Consider the following 14,892-nt stretch of genomic DNA (forward strand, 5'->3'; position numbering starts at 1 on the left):
AGCGGCTGCAGCATTGATGATGTCTCGGAACGTCCTTTCCGCTACCCGAACATCAGAAGGATTGGGCAATTCTCTGAAGCGGTGATTGGTGAACTATCTGAAACTCGGCCAATCAGCTTTCCCATGATTGACGAATGTGCGGCGTTCAGAGGTGATGAAATCGGGTGGTCTGCTGATGGAGACAATTATGGGGAGATGGTCTGAACCAAGGGAAATGACGGGTTGCCAGGTGACGTCATTTGTCAGACCAGGTGACACGATGGTTATATCTGGCGAACTGTGACACGCTCCTCTAATTCTGGTAGGGGCGTTCTCATTGCCCGAGCAAAACGTAGAGCTATCAATCTGCTCTGCCAGCGCTATACCTCTCTGGTCGTTTCCGAGGGCCGAATGCCACATCTCATGATGCGCATTAAAGTCCTCCAGGACCAGATGATTATGACCTTCCAAAAGCGGGCTAATGTCAGGCTTATAATCTGAAATACAGCTATTTCTCGGCGGGATGTATACGTTCAGCAACTCTATCTCGGCAGTTCCACACCTGACTGCTACCCCCATACATTCCATGTACGGGTCATTAGAGGCAGGCTCAAGCGAAATAGGTCTGTATTGAACAGACTGGTGCAAAAGGAAAGCTAATCCGCCACCTCTACATCTGGTGCGATCCTTCCTTATTACGTTGTAACCATCACAACGTACTGAGCTGTGGTTGTTCAGCATGGTTTCCTGCACCACCGCGACCTTGATATTCTTCCGATTCATAAAGTCCACTATTTCATCAATCTTACCTCGGAGCCCATTGCAATTAAATTGCAAAAAGGATGCCTTTTCTGGGATTGGAACAACAACGGCTGGTGTTAAATGCTGCGCGTGCGGCTGCTGTTGGGTGGACTGCGGGGGAGTTTCGTAATCCGACGACGACTCACTGGGGGCTGTGTTCGCGTAGCATGCAGCAACATAGTCCCTATCGTAGTCCCTCGCGTGGGCAAGTCCAGAGCAACCCCTTAAATGCACCCACTCCTAACAGCTATTGCATCTCACCGAAGATTGGATATGGGTGACGATGCGGATGTGACAAACCGAGCACAAATATATTGGTCCTGGGTTTTCCTCCGTCCCGGCACGGACCAAAAGAATCCGGAGCAGACATTCCGGGATATGCCGCTCCCAGCACAGAAAAACGAAACAAATACAAACACGTGTACACTGAGGTGACAGCCGCTGGCCGGAACGCTGATGTTGTGTGGTCCCGGGTCAATCCGGTACAGAGAACCCGCTGTTGCGCAGGGGGTGTATGTCTGACTACAAGACCGGGTTTTGTAAGTTCAATGCTCACGGTCGGAAAGTGAGATTTGCCCGACACTGGCCAAAAAACGAAGGTCGGCAATTTTATACCGCATGAATAAAAAGGTTCTTGTCGATTTATGCAAAGAAATTGTGAATAAATACCTCTAGATCTTTAAAAATCCACGTTTTTTTTTTTTGACATTTAAAAATCTTTAAAAATATCAAAGTTTTTTTACATCTAAACATCTTTAAAAAAAATCTACGTTTTTTGGTCTCTGAAAATCCTCAAAAGACCACGTTTTTTACCTTTAAAAATCTAAAGTATTGTTACCATTAAAAATCTTTAACACTCCCCGTTTTTACATCTAAAAATCTTTAAAAAGCCCATGTTCAATAGTGTCTAAAAATCCACGTCTTATGGTCTCTAAAAATCTTTAAAAAAATGTCACGGTTTTACCTCTAACAATCTTTAAAAAATCCGCGGTTTAACGTCTAAATATCTTCAAAAAATCCATTTTCCGCGGTATATAAAAATCCACGTTTTGAGGTCTCTAAAATTCTTTAAAAAATCCAGGTTTTGTGGTCTCTAAAATCTTTAAAAAATCCTCGTTTTGTGGTCTCTAAAAATCTTAAAAAAGTCCACGTTTTGTGGTCTCTAAAAATCTTAAAAAAGTCCACGTTTTGTGGTCTCTAAAAACATTTGAAAATCCACGTTTTGTGGCCTCTCAAAATGTAAAAAAAAATCCACGTTTTGTGGTCTCTAAAAATCGTTAAAATGAATCTAATATCTGTGGCCTCTAAAAATCTTTAAAAAATCCAATATTTGTGGTCTCTAAAAATCCTTAAAAAATCCACTATTTGTGGTCTCTAAAAATCCACTATTTGTGGTCTCTAGAGATCTTTAAAAAATCTACTATTTTTGGTCTCTAAAAATCGTTAAAAATACACGTTTTGTGTTGCCTACAAATCTTAATAAAATCCACGTCTTGTGTTGTATAAAAATCTTTAAAAAATCCACGGATTGTATTGTCTTTAAAAAATCCACATTTTGTGTTGTTTAAAAATCCACGCTTTGGGTTGTTTAAAGATCTTAAAAAATTCACGTTTTGTGTTGTTTAAGAATATATAAAAAAAGTCCACGTTTTGTTTTGTCTAAAAATCACGTTATTGGCTCCGATAATAACAAATATTTTACCCGCTTATACTGACCAAATGGTCGTATGTGAATCTTTTAATTTCCTAACAAATTATCTTAATTTTATTTTAGTTTAAATAACAAAAAACAAAATTTGTCGTGTAACATGCACTTGGAAAAGGAAAGACAAAATAAATAATCTGCAGCTGGTTAATTATTTTCTTTCAAAAAACAAGAAATGTAAAGTTCTCCACGTTCACTTGCTGTGTTTCCCCTCTCTTTTTTTAAATATATATCACTTCAAGGTTGATAGATATTCTTTGGCGTGTAACATGCAACGCTTGTTGTAACGCATTCATTTGCACCAAGCCGAAACATTGCCTCCCTCTCTGCACATAAAATGGAATCATCCTCATAAGCAACAATGATAGGCACTGTAGTGGTGGATAACAAAAGCCAAAGGGGGTAATATCCCCCTTTTTACAAGCAAAAACTATTACAAGGATAATCTATTTCCAAACACTCGACCAGCAAATTGCACATAGTTTTCTCTCTAAGGTCAAATTAAAATTGAAAATGGGAAAAAAAAATTTAACTAAGGGATTCCACAAATTTCACAATTTTCTAAATTTTTGAAGAAAAAAAAACTAATCCATTTGGTAGCACATGTTTTTTGTTTGTTTTTTTATTTTTAATTTATATCCAGTCGTCCTTTTAGTTATGCTGCTGTTTGAGGACAAATAAAGTATGTGTAGTATCATTAAAAGGTCATATTATCTGCCAAAACAACTGCAGAGGATATTTGTTGAATAAATAATCATTTTTTTTTTTTTATCGAAAATGAAGCTGTACCTCTGCAGTAATAAACCTCAAATGTTGTAGGTAATTGTGCAGTACAGTTATTTTTCGTTTGTTTTAAAAATTAATTTTGAATGAAAGGGAAATAATAAAGATGCACATATTACTGTAAATTGGGGAGGCGGTTTATACCCTTAGCCTTATGGCTAAAGAAGTTAAATGCACTTTCATACGTTCAAAAAATATGCCCCAATCTAGATATTAGTTTCAGAAACAATTTGGAATCGATTCCAAATTCTTTCTTAAACTACTAATGTCAGTCAATCTGCAGAATAAACGATTTGATCCAAACGTTGTAGAGCCTTATATTTTTGGCAAAGTTAAGAACAAGTTCGAAGATGGGCTACATCATTCAACTCCTTCTGGTATCTTCTCCACAAAAGGTCAAAATGTTTACCTAAAAAATTATTCGATGATTGTTTTGATGTTGTAGCAGTGAAAATTTCCTACAAGATTGGCTGATTAATATTTTCCTAGGTTTTACCATTTTTGAGATATAGAGGTTCAGATCAAACTTTCCGAAATGAAAATGGAAATAAAAAAATATTGTACCAGAGAAAATTCTCTACAAGATTGGCTATTGTAATTTTTTCCTAGGCTGTACCATTTTTGACATATATAAGCTCTGTTCCTTTACGTGCAAGAATCTTCAAGTTTTGCCACTTTTTACTCGAAAAGCGTTCCTTTACTTCTGACACCATACAATTCATATGTGAGCAGTTTACAACTTTTACTACTTTTGCCGGTTTTACCATTTTCAAAAGTAAAGGAACAGACCAATAAGTTTTATATGAGAATTTACCGTCATTACATTGTTTTATAAGTAGGCGATACAGTCAATACATTGTCCCAATTTGAACTTATATATCTCAATAACGGTAAAATCTACGAAAATTCCATAAAGGTCAATCTTGTAGAGAATTTACATAGCTACAACATCTGTCTTAGTCCGATTTAGAGAGGATTTTCGGTTTTCAAGCTAAATCGTTATAACCTAAACAACCTTTAAAAATTCCATCTTGAATCGCGATTTATTTAAAAAGCGCTCCGGCGATTTTTTTAGTTTTTTGATTTTTTCTGATCTATGAACATTGTAGTTTTAGAATCCTTCCATTTAAATTTGCTTTAAGAGCCCCGTGATTACTTTCGAAAATTTACTATATGGGTCCATAACTTCTGGCACCTACCACACAAAAATTCGTAACTTTTCCACTCAAGTTCTGTTTAATGCTTTGCATTAAAAAGCCCCACGGCCACTGACTTGTATAAACTTGTGATACAATTTCACTGCGGCGGCTACCTAACTACATTAGCGTTCCGGCTACCGCCTTAATAAACATACAATGTTTGTATATGTAGGTGTTGGGACGGAAAACCCAGGACCAATTTGAATGTGATCAGTTTGATCGGATCCGCATCAACCACACTCAAAATTCGGCGACATGCAATAAACGTCGGGAATGGATCCATCGGAGGGGTTGGTGGCTCTGGACTCATTCATGTGAGGGACTTTAGCAGGAACTATGGACCTCGAGGGAAGATGGAGGAAATAGTGGACCTTAAGAGTCGGAAGAATATAATGTTCGCTGCAGTGCATGAAATAAAACTCAACAAAAACTGCAGCATACAAAGTTGTGCTCTCCTGCTCTCCTAATGCATCAGTCCGTTGAATACTGATCTATCTCGTCTGAGCCTGCCTCTAACGACCCGTACATGGCTATAGGCTCAACATTTGCCCGCGTTTGAAAGGTCATAACCGACTGTTCTTAGGGGACTTCAATACTCAATATAATGAACTGTAGCATTCAGTCATAGGTAATGCTCTAGCATGCGCTAAAGCAGATATATACAGTATCGGCCAGAACTAAAGCACCCCCTTAGTAACTTTTTTTGAAATAATAATTTTTTTATGAAAACTAAATTATAAATTTATTTTTTATTTTTCTTTTTATTTATTTATATCTTTATAATTGAAAAATACAAAAATAAGGAGATCAGAATTTAATAAACAAAAGTTAAAATTCAAAAAACATTTTAGGTCGCAAATATAAGCGGACAAAACTAAAGCACCCCCCATTTGAGGTACAGCAAAAACTTTTGAAATCAATATTTCTTTGCTTATCCTCTATTCTGGATGACACAATCACATCTTTTAGGCATAAAGGATACTAAATTATTAATTATTGCAGGCGAAATAATCGATTTTCGGAAAATTTAGCTTAAATCCTCAAAATACTGAAAATCGGAAGGTACCGTTATATGGAGGCTATACCCAAATGTGGACCCAGGTCCACGATTTTTGGTGGATATGTTTTGTGACCACTAAGAACCCTAAGTACCTAATTACAGCTAATTTAGTAGGAAAATGTGGCTTAAATATCCGAAATACCGAAGATCGGAAGGTACCGCTATAAGGGGGCTATACCAAAACATTAGCCGATATTGTTCATATTCATCCAAAAATTATGCTACAGCATCCACTAGTCAAATACAATACGCTAACGTTTAAAAATTAGCAAAAGAACGAATTGCAGAAGAACGATAGACGCCGGCTTATTCAGTCGACGACTAGCAAAAAAAAAAACCTTTCATATCGACTAAAAATTAAGGAGCCAGACTGGCATTCGCCAAGACCCATTTGAACTGTTTTCCGATGAATCTATGTTTAATTTAAAGCATTCAGATGGTAAAAGACTTGGACCAAATGGGCAACCGTTAAATCCTAAATATTGCAAAAACGCTGTAAAACATGGAGGCGGAAGGTTTTTTGCTGATCGTCGACTGAATAAGCCGGCGTCTACCGTTCTTTTACAATTCGTTCTTTTGCTAATTTTTAAACCTAAGGGATTTAGTATTTGACCAGATAATGATGTAGCATCATTTTTGGATGAATATGAACAATATCGGCTAATGTTTTGGTATAGGCCCCTTATAGCGGTACCTTCCGATCTTCGGTATTTCGGATATTTAAGCCACATTTTCCTACTAAATTAGCTGTAATTAGGTACTTAGGGTTCTTAGTGGTCACAAAACATATCCACCAAAAATCATGGACCTGGGTCCACGTTTGGGTATAGCCTCCATATAACGGTACCTTCCGATTTTCAGTATTTTGAGGATTTAAGCTAAATTTTCCGAAAATCGATTATTTCGCCTGCAATAATTAATAATTTAGTATCATTTATGCCTAAAAGATGTGATTGTGTCATCCAGAGTAGAGGATAAGCAACGAAATATTGATTTCAATAGTTTTTGCTGTACCTCAAATGGGGGGTGCTTTAGTTTTGTCCGCTTATATTTGCGACCTAAAATGTTTTTTGAATTTTAACTTTTGTTTATTAAATTCTGATCTCCTTATTTTTGTATGTTTCAATTATAAAGATATAAATAAATAAAAAGAAAAATAAAAAATAAATTTATAATTTAGTTTTCATAAAAAAATTATCATTTCAAAAAAATTTACTGAGGGGGTGCTTTAGTTTTGGCCGATACTGTAGGTCTAAGTTTTGCACGGTCAATGAGGACGCCCCTACCATAATTAGCGCATAGTGCCTCATTTGGCCAGACATAACCATGGTGTCACATGGTCTGACAAATGACGCCAACTGGCAACTCCTCGTTGGCCTTGAATCAGACTATCTCCCCATATCCATCAGCAGACTTCTGACGCTTCTGACAGCTTTCCAACACTTCTAAAGTTGGGGTAGCAAAACGAATGATCTGGGACATAACCACTGCTGCTGCCAATCCCTATATACATGCTGGTCGAATCCCCCAAAAAATTTCCAGGAAATAGGGGTGATAAGCTTCTTCGAGTCAACCTCAATGACCTCAGAGTCAGGGAGCTGACAGTGGAAGATAACACGTAGGTCAGTGAACACAAGCTGAAAAATCATCTGAAGACTGGGAAGAAGGTAGATATGGTATCATTCGCTTTTGGAGACCTTACGACGACTGATTCGAAGAGGTGCACAAGTTATTTTAATCGACAATTTGGCGATCACCCTGTCGGTGTCAGTACGAAGAGAAGAGTGCTAGTGGCATTAGATCTCTTCCGGCCGTGGAGAAACCACCACAATTCACAATGGATGATGTTGTAAATTCCATTAGGAAAGCTAAATCATCGAAATCGTTGGGCGCTGAGGGAATCTGAATGGTTATGCTGAATGGTCGCTAGCCACCCACATCGTACCCAAAGCCGCTACCGAAGTCAAGCAATGATGCCAGCAAAGGTGACTCGTGCAGACATATTTCGCGTTTGTCATCCTTACCAAAGACTCTTAAGGATTTACTCCTCCCCAGCGCACAGTGTTCGATTTTCTGAAAAACCTGGTCAAAACTCTAAAAATTAATAGATTTTGACCTAACCTTTGGTTCTTATGTTTTTCCGGCCGCTGATTACAGTTCTGATATTATTTAACCCTCAGACGGTCATTTAAGGGGTCTTTTTGGTCCCTCCTCCTATAAAATGTGATCTTATCGGATCAAAATATTCTACAAATTTGTTCGCCATCAATTTTTACTATGGGTCCTAGAATACACCAAAACTCTATACCTTACCTAAACTCCAGAAATATGCAAAATTATAAACACATTTTAGGGTTAAGGGCGTACTTCATGTGAGTTTTGGCAAAATTGTCATACAAAGCATCATTTTAGAAGAATGTCGTCAAAGACAAAAATGTTCACTGCTAAATTTCACTATAAGTTACCAAAGAAAAGAAATCTCTATTTGCATTACATACCAAGAAATATCGGTATCAGTTTTGCCAAAAAAACAAGAAACTAAAATAGGGTTGCAAGCTTCTACAGTTTTGGAAATATTTGAGTTAAGATCACTTGGATTCCATGCACTTTAGGTGTATAATGTCTTTGGTAACTTTACTGACAAGAATGCGAGGAATATTTTTCTTAAAAAAAATAACCCTCGTGCGAGTCATAAAAGGGGTCCTTTTGGTCCCTTTTTCCACAAATCTTTAAAATCTCCTATAAAATGTCATCGGATCAGACCAAGATATTCTAGAAATTTGTTCGCCATAAAATTTTACTATAGGTCTTTGAATATACCAAAACTCCAAATTATACCCAAACGCCAGAAAGTGACCCTATACTATATTCTGACATTCTGAATGAAAGAAAATCTGTACATACCTGCACACAGAGGGGAAACATAGGCCTGAAGTTGCTCAAAACTCAAAATATGAAAATCGTTTTTTTATGAAAAAATGTTGATAAACGGCAACCAGACTCTTTTCTACATTTGCTATAACCATCCTCGACTTTGTAAGATTAACCAGTCAAATGCAACAGTCGATTGAACTCAGCCATACTGAAAACAAAAAGTAAATTTTTGAAAACTAAGAAATTAGGTGAACATTAAAATGACATTATTTTCGCGAAAATTTATATTTTTCAAGATTTATTGTTTTTGTACAGTCTCCGAACAAGATTAGCATTTAAAATTTTCAGATTGATTTTACATCTTTGCTCTTTAATAATGGTGATACATATCCTCTTTATGAAAAATTTTTATGATAATTTTTAAGATTACTACAATTTCAATAGTGAAAAAGTCTATTTCCCCGTCGTTTCCCGACCATAGTTTCTTCTAATGTTTCATGCGCTTGAGTCTCAAATATCAGATTCAATCATAAAAAATTGCGCATATTTGCGCCATTCCGAAAAAATCTAATTTTTCTTAACTAAAATATGAAATATTTTTATATGGAATGCAAGGTTTACTCACACTAAATTTTGTTCCGCCTTATAACAGGGGCTCTTATTTATCAGAATAAACCAACACCTATCAAATATGTTTGCATTATTCAGAAACATTCACGGCTTTTCTCATGTGAATTGAGAAAAATTTAATTTAAGTAAGTTTCAAAAAATAAAATTTGGAATGAAATATATGTATATGGGACTATATATACATCTGTACCAATTTGTTTGAAAATTGGCTCAATGTTTTTTTAGGCTAGTTCAGGTTGCATGTGTCAAATTTCAGTGATTTTGGCGCATTTTTATCTCATATCAGATGCGAATATATATGGAAGCTGAATCCAAATCTGGACCGATTTTCATTATTTTCTATAGGATTAATCCTTGCACAGAAGGTATGCTTTGTGCAAAATTTTATATCAATCCGACTATAAATGAGCTTTCTAGGGCTTTTGATCAACTTTTAACACAAGTTTCCCCTCTGTGCTGCAAGACAAAATATCACATAAAAACAAAAAGTGCAAATATGTGCAGGATTTTCGATGGAAATTGCTAAAAAACCCTTCCTTTTTTATAAAATGATAAATTACACGGCCCAACTCGATCTTACTCACTACTATTTTCTCAATTTATTGTGAAAATTGATCTTGAAAAAATTAACAAGTACGGACATCAATTATTAAAGAACGCACAATTCATTGGCGACACTGAACATCTTAAATACGTTTCACATACCTTTCATTACAATTACGAAGAGAAAATATTTAATAACCGTTGTTTATTTTGCATATTATCATGGATTTATAAACAACTTAAATATTGAAAAGAAAAAAAAAATTCCAAATAGGGTCACTTCGACCTGCTTTTATACCCACTTACTAAACAAGAAATGTATATATTTTTTCATAACTACACGCACTGGAATCCTATAAACAATATCTGACGCTTTTCAGTGTAAATTGATAAAAATTGTTTTCGATTTTTGGCCAGGTTTTTTGGAAAATCGGACACTGTGCAGCGTCAAAAATAAGTATCTAGTTTCCGATCATCAGTATGGGTTCTGTAAGTAGCACAGCACAACAAAAGCGCTGCTAGACATCACCACACATATTAGCCGTGTGATAGAACAGTGATGGTGGCGTTCAACTTATCAAAAGCCGTTGATTCTGTCAAGCACACCACGCTGTTTGAGACTACCATATAATAATAATCAAAGGGATCAAAGCCCTTGGTGAGTATATTAAGAATCTCGAATGACAGATCCGCCGTGAGTCGAACTTTCGAGTTATGGCGTGATGAAATTTCTGCCTGCTGAAGACCCTGTAAGGCATCTGAAATTAGCGATATACATATCTTTTTTAACTGTTGTTTTAGCGTTTTTATGAGAGTCAAAACGAATGAGGATTATTTTCGTAGGTCATTTCGACCTCCTAACTCGCTTCCTTCCGTGTCCTTTTCGTCCTTTATTTTAAGAACCGCTATAAAGTACCAAAAATTTACGTTTTTCAGCTCCGAAATGTTCTGCAAAAATGTCGCTCAGAAAAATTTAGGTACGGTTCTCATTGACAACTTATTGATATTGTCGTGTCTACGCAAATGTCATGTCATCTCATAAATAAGCTAAAACAACAGTTAACAAAGATATAACGCTAATTTCAGATGCCTTATAGGGCCTTCTTAATATACTCACCAAGGTATTTCATCCCCAAAAAGAATTATCTCTGCCCCAGATTTTCACATCCATTTTGTGCCACAGTGTAATCTGTTATATGTGTGGATGTCAGTCGTCCGTGGAAATCAGGTGCATGAAGTCTAAACCCTTTATGGTGACAAAAGAAAATTTTCCATGGTAGGGTTTTATCTCCAGACTTGTTTAACCTTTTGAGATCGTTACGTATTAGGCGGATTGTATGATCATGCCTTCGGGCACCTTACAATATGTAATTTGTAAACTCCTATTTACCCGAACTTGACCGCCATTTTCCCTTTGAGGAATATGCACTAAATCCACGGCCACACTGTTCACCACATAGACTGCGGTGTTAAGCACAGAACTGAATGTCAAATGTTCGATGATAGCAGAATGCCGACCGCTAATTACGCCCAATATGTTACTGTGTCATATTCAACAGCCTATTCAGATCACCCGTGCGTGGTACCCGAAGGTGTTGTTCGACTGTCTTAGAACATGATGAGTGTTTGGAAGAAATATTATCATGTGGCATTTTTCGCCCAACTCGGATAATCAATTCGTAAGTTATCGTGCTCATCAGTCACTTAAGTTGCTTTTGGACCATTATCTCAGGAAGTACGGATTTGCTCTCCAAAAAATTGTACCGTTGTAAAAGGGACCGCGTGGACAACCCTCTGTAAAAAAATGCCAAATCTATCTGAGACAGATCCTTATAATGCGCTTATACAAACAATTCGAAATTATGTGTGGTAGGTACCTGAAGTAATGGACCCATATAGTCCATATTTGAACCTGATCTTTGAAATTATGTGTGGTAGGTACCTGAAGTAGTGGACTTATATAGTCCATATTCGAACCTGATCTAAGTTTGAAAGAAATATATATTTTAGGACCAAATCGGTTGATCTGTTCGAGAGCTATTTATTTTTGTTTTTATTTATTTATCATCGAACTTGATATTTGTTTGGACCAACTCGGTTGATCCGGTGTATATACCCTCGTGAGCCTAAAGGCTAAAAGTTTAATAACGCCTATACACTGCGGGCGGATGAATTACATCCATTATAACCTATTGTTCATCAAATGATATTGCCCGCTCTTTATCACCAATGGCAAATTGTTTTACTTTAACATATCTGTACGTGTATGTATGTACATTAGGGTTATGAACTTTTTAATAACGCCAAAAATAATTCATTTCATTTAATTATTAAAAAAAAGGTCACACACAAACCGATTTGAATTTTTTTTATACCATCCACCATAGTATGGATGTTTTGTAAGTTTGTTTTTCCGTTGGTAACGCATTGAAATAATCATTTGCGACCCTATAAGGTATATATATTCTTGATCAGCGTAAAATTCTGAGTCGATCTATGCATGTCCGCCCGTCCATCTGTGGTAATCACTCTAGCATCCACAAAAATGGAGATAGGAATATGAAATTTTGAGAAGATGCTTCTTTTGTTTCGATGATCGATGATGGGCTATGTTGGTCAACGTACCATATAATGGTACCGCCCGATTTCAGGTATTTTGACGTTTTTAGTCACATTTTCAAACCGAATTAGCTATAATTTGATATTTAGGGTTCCTAGTGATCAACAAACTTATATTCCAAAAGATATGGGCATAGGTCCATGTTTTGGTATAGCCCCCATATAACGGTACCTCCCGATTTTCGGTATTTTAAGAATTTTAGCTGCAATTTTTAACCGAACTAGCTGTAATTTGACATTTGAGGTTCTCAATGGCCATGAAACTTCTCCACCAACAATCGTCAATATAAGTCTATGTTTTGGTATAGCCCCCATATAACGGTACCTCCCGATTTTCGGTATTTTTAGAATTTTACCTACAATTTTTAACCGAACTAGGTGTAACTTGACATTTAAGGTTTTCAGTGGTCATGAAACTTCTCCACCAAAAGTCGTCGACTTAGGTCCATGTTTTGGTACAGCCTCCATATAACGGTACCTCCCGATTTTCGGTATTTTGAGAATTTTAGCTACAATTGTTAACCTAACTAGCTGTAATTTGACATTTGAGGTTATCAATGGTCATTAAATTTCTCCACCAAAAATCGTTAACATAGGTCCATGTTTTGGTATATCCCCCATATAACGGTACCTCCCGATTTTCGGTATTTTGAGAATTTTATCCACAATTTCTAACCAAATTACCTGTAATTTGACATTTGAGGTTCTCAATGGCCATGAAACTTCTCCACCAAAAATCGTCAATATAAGTCTATGTTTTGGTATAGTCCCCCTATAACAGTACCTCCCGATTTTCGGTATTTTTAGAATTTTACCTACAATTTTTAACCGAACTAGGTGTAACTTGACATTTAAGGTTCTCAGTGGTCATGAAACTTCTTCATCAACATAGGTCCATGTTTTGCTATAGCCCCCATATAACGGTACCTCCCGATTTTCGGTATTTTTAGAATTTTACCTACAATTTTTAACCGAAATAGCTGTAATTTGACATTTAAGGTATTCAGTGGTCATGAAACTTCTCCACCAAAAGTCGTCGACGTAGGTCCATGTTTTGGTACAGACCTCACATAACGGTCCCTCCCGATTTTCGGTATTTTGAGGATTTTACCTACAATTTTTAGCCGAAATAGCTGTTATTTGGCATTTAAGGTTCTCAGTGGTCATGAAACTTCTCCACCAAAAGTCGTCGACTTAGGTCAATGTTTTGGTACAGACCTCACATAACGGTACCTCCCGATTTTCAGTATTTTGAGAATTTTAGCCACCATTTTTAACCAAACGACCTGTAATTTGACATTTGAGGTTCTCAATGGCCATGAAACTTCTCCACCAAAAATCGTCAATATAAGTCTATGTTTTGGTATAGTCCCCCTATAACGGTACCTCCCGATTTTCGGTATTTTTAGAATTTTACCTACAATTCTTAACCGAACTAGGTGTAACTTGACATTTAAGGTTCTCAGTGGTCATGAAACTTCTCCACCAACATAGGTCCATGTTTTGCTATAGCCCCCATATAACGGTACCTCCCGATTTTCGATATTTTGAAAATTTTAGCTAAAATTATTAACCTAACTAGCTGTAATTTGACAGTGGTCACAAAACATCTCTTCCAAAAATTGTCAACATAGGTCCACGTTTTTCGGTATTTTGAGGACTTTTGCTTCATTTTATGACCGCAAGGATACAAGGTTGTAAAAAAGTCATAACCCTATTGTACATGTAACATTGTTCTCTACATTAAAATTGTAGACCATCTGGCCGCAAATAGTTGTATTGATTTTCTTATCAACAACAAATGCAACTATAAATTACTCACTGCCCCGAATGGCACAACACGGTGAATTTCCAATACTGATGATATGTTTTCTTATCTCCACACAAGGGATTATAAAATACAAATATTGAAATAATATATTTTGAAAATATTTTATTAGCGTGGCAGCTTAATTCAAATTTGGATCCATTCTAAGCCATTGGGTTGCAGTCACACACCAAATATTTTTTTCACAATTACTTTTAATAACATTTCCATAATGAACATCTGCATCACCAAAACCGAACAAAGAAAACCAAATCTACATGCATTAATCGAATCGGAACTATAAACGTTAACGTAGTGGAAATCATTAAAAAATATTATTTAAAAATATCGACGTAAAAACACCACTCAATTAGTAGAATAACTGATGAGAAAACAATCTCCATGCGCTAAGTTTGTGGCACTTGACCCTCATCATCATCGTCATGATTATTGTTTTGAGATGCTGGTTTGAACGGTTACGTCTTAATGCCACAAATAATGAAATTAAATGAAACTACACACAGTTGTGTAAAAAGCTGTAATAATGGTGTTGGATAAAGTTTTAAAAATTCTACAACTTCATTACTCTGAGTATTGTTGAGCTCGTAGTTTATGCGGGTGCTGTTATTGAAAGTTAATTAGAGAAGTGGATTGTAAATAATTGAACCGCACTTCTAGGGAATTTTTAAAGAACTTTTTTTTGTCAAGGTCTACATGGATTTTTAAGGACTTAACATTTTAAAGAAAAGTTTCAAAGTGCCATCATAGTGCAGTTTTAAGTATGCATGCCATGGCCACGAAAGGACGTGGATTCAATATTTCGCCAAGGCAACACCATAGCTTAACGGCGTATAAATCCCTCAAAAATGGTAGCAACATCTCTTGCCTAATT

The 14,892-nt window shown here is 36.2% G+C and overlaps 1 protein-coding gene across 2 annotated transcripts in view; it reads left to right on the forward strand.

Moving 5' to 3' along the window:
* The window catches only part of LOC141395140 (protein phosphatase 1 regulatory subunit 14B), a 143,695-nt gene that overhangs the window by 91,484 nt on the left and 37,319 nt on the right, over positions 1-14,892 (forward strand). The window lies entirely within an intron of this gene.

The sequence above is a fragment of the Musca autumnalis genome, unplaced genomic scaffold (genome assembly GCF_047663935.1).
Source record: "Musca autumnalis isolate F117 unplaced genomic scaffold, ASM4766393v1 scaffold_2, whole genome shotgun sequence".
Lineage (NCBI taxonomy): Eukaryota > Metazoa > Arthropoda > Insecta > Diptera > Muscidae > Musca > Musca autumnalis.